Raw genomic sequence first — 3,555 nt, 5'->3', positions numbered from 1 at the left:
CCTTGTGTGGTCATTAATAAATGTCACATAATACCTGCAACCTCCCATAGACGGTCTTCGTAGGACCCCATACATCTGAATGCACAACATCTAGTGCATTTCTGCTCACATTTCTGTCACGTGGAAATACATGCTTTGTTTGCTTTCCAAATTGGCATGCTTCACATATTTTCTGCATACCTTCAACTTTAAACTTTGGCAACCCTGTCACAATTCCTTTAGTCTGCATAGACTTCATTCTCTGCACATTCACATGTCCAATTATTTTATGCCAAATGTCGGTGTCTGCAACAATTCCTGAACCATTTGCAAATATCGCAGCACTCACTTCAGGCATGTTTACATTCAATGTAAATATTCTGCCCACTCTATTGCCTTTTGCAACCAACCTACACTTGTCTTTAAAGTCTGCAGCATAACAAAAGGGTTAAACCGAACCTGCAAACCCTGCTCAATCATCTGGCCAACTGAAACTAGATTCTTTGTTATGTTCGGAACATGAAGTACATCTGCAAGGTACTTCACTTTGCCATCCTGCATAGACAATGGCACATCTCCAACATGGGCAATTGGATGAGCAATGTCATCCCCTGTTTCCACAAAACCTGGTCTTTCAAGGTTTTTCATCTGCTTAAACCACTCCCCATGACTTATGTGGTTCGAAGCACCTGAATCAACATACCATACATCATCTTTATGTGCTGCTTCAACATTTTCAGACATGGCATTAATGACATGCTGCATAACAAACAACCTTTCATTATCCTCATTGTTTCTGCTCGAGGATGCAAGTTGTTTTGCTGCAATTTTCCATTTTGCATGTTAGCCTGCTTCTTATAACAATCTGCCTGCACATGTCCAAGCTTACCACAATAAAAGCATCCACATGTATCATTATACTGCCTTTGCCAATTTCCACGACCTCTTTGACTCCCCTTGCCTCTGAATTGGCCTCTTCCACCTGCGTGTTGTTGTTGTTATGAATTCTGGGACTGTTGTTGTTGCTGCCTGCTGGCCATAATTTTGATTACCTGTTCGGCCACCTCCTTGGCCTCATCCACGGCCTCCTCTACCTCGTCCTCTTCTTGAATTAATGTAGAAGGCATGTTGCTCTGAATTGTTTTTGTTTTGTGAAGATGTTTTGTGAAGACTGTTGGTCTTCACCCAAGCTCTTCTCTTTTATAATCAACATAGACACCAAATCTATGAAATTGGGAATGTTTTCCCGAGTCTGAATAGACGTCTTGAACGCCTTGTATTGTGGCCCGAGACCATGTAGACAGACTTCCACCTTATCATCATCATCTACTGAAACGCCAATAGATGCAAGGGATTCCACAATACCCTTGATCTTCAATGCAGTCATTCACAGACATACTCTTTTTCTCCACAGTATGAAGTTCATTCTTCAACTGTATCTTTCATGCCTTGGTATTCGTTTATCAAGCTTCTCAGCAACAATCTGGTTTATGCCATCATTTGACATCTTGCCAGACACACAAATTTACCAGAAACAGCACTCTGGTTTGTCTTGCACAAACTGCTGTATTTTTCTGCAACGGTACTGTATTACGCTCAAATGTCACAATAAGTGACCTCAATGTGCATACATACACCCAATGGCAACTGTTGACCTCCTTGCAGCACACAAAATGTATGCACAACCAATCTGTCTTCTTGTATAGTTCTTAAAACAAAGTTCTGCACAGAGAATTGATGACTTACCCGCAGTGCTCGAAATCGCCTGCTTTCCAAAAAACGGAGGTCCTAACGTGCCCGAAACACGTTTTCGGTCCGAAAAAATTCTGTCTAATAAGACAATATAGTTACCCTATAGCTTTACTTCCGCGAAGAAAGCTCCTCAATCAGAGATTGTTTGCCGGTGCCTCCCGTAGAGCTCCCGACAAGAGTGTAGTCGTCGCCAACACAAATAGGGAAGAGTAGATGAAGCTTTTACCCTCGTACTGCTTCCTGTGCTTCTCTTGCTTGCAGCTCAGCCCTTAGCATGAACCAGGCTCTCAGATACCATGAAAAGATGCAGGGGAGAAGAGAGCTTGAGCTCTTACAAGCACACACGCACTCACAAAACCCTAAAAGAGAACACACAAGGTGAGAGGCTGAAAATCTTCTTCTTCTTCACACAACACTCAACACACTATATACAAAGATAAGAGTACACACAATATGAAAGGTACTCAACCAAATACATACTAGGGTTCTCCATAGTGTGAACCCAACTAAATGAGCTGGCGTTATAACTATGCTCTCTAGAATGGCTGTCACACAACCTGTCATCCCACTGGCCGCATATCACCCATGATCTCACCAACCATGCCAATGGTGTAAGGGTGGGGCCTATCCCCCAAGCGGGTCATCAGTGTCCACCGCCTCACTAGATGAGCTCGATATCTCAACAAGTGTGTCCTCAATCTGCTATCCACCACTGCTCATAAATGTGCTCGCATAACCCGCACAAGCATACGCATTCGACTTTAAAGAGTGCCAAGTCAAGATGTCTCCTAGTCATTAGGCCACATTTTGCCACTATCCACTGTCTGAACTATGAATTACCACGTGCTCACCACCATAATGGTTACTCCTCATATAGGGGGGCTTAAAAAATTGAGCACATCCACCACCCATAATAACATGAGGGTGGAGCATTGAGAAAATGCTTTTCCAACATCATTGTCTAATCACAATTCAAAGTTGTGGTCTTGAGTCTTGATAGTAAATAATGTTCTAACATATATCTTCTTCCCAAGACATTAAACTACCATGACCGCTTCAAGATTAAGTTTTTATTTAGTCTCTAAGATAGGATTTTAAACATTTGGGAGCATATATATTGTCCTAGACTAAAATTCATTTGGGAGCATATATATTGTCCTAGACTAAAATTCATTTACTGTGGTCATTCGATGTGTGTCCTTGACAAGGAAATTCACGTGTAGTATCTCATGAAGTTTTCTAAAGTGGTTCATGGTTTCTTCCTCTCGCTTAGCAAGAGTAACACCTATATAACATTGATGGTTTCTCCCTCTTGCTTAACAAGAGAACCAAGCCTATACAACTATGCTATAGACTTTACCTTCAGGTTGAAGTTTTCATTGATAGTTTCCCTCTTGCTCGGACAATAGTGTCATAGTCTTTAAATTTGATGTCTTGTAGCTTAGCTAAGATAATACATATCCTCTACAAAAGTACTACCTCTCCTTTACAGAAGTGCTACCTATCCTATATAGAAGTCCCATAGAAGTACTACATATCCTCTACAAAAGTATTGTCTTAGAGTTATCTAAGATAATACATATCCTCTATAAAATTATCCTCTACAAAAGTACTATGTATTCTTTACAAAAGTATTGCTAATACTTCTTTTTCTCATCATTTGATGGAAATATTAATGGTCTAAATGTATAAGATAGTTATATGTGATACTAGAAAATGTACTACTAGCTTTATGATATAATGCTAAACTAATATGCAAGTATCAAAACTCTTTTCAAAATAAATTCATGCATACTAGCTTCACATGTTAACTCACCAATAATA

The sequence above is a fragment of the Cibotium barometz genome, chromosome 42 (genome assembly GCF_041138505.1).
Source record: "Cibotium barometz isolate CiBa-2024 chromosome 42, ASM4113850v1, whole genome shotgun sequence".
Taxonomy (NCBI): Eukaryota; Viridiplantae; Streptophyta; class Polypodiopsida; order Cyatheales; family Cibotiaceae; genus Cibotium; species Cibotium barometz.
This window is presented reverse-complemented; position numbering follows the sequence as displayed.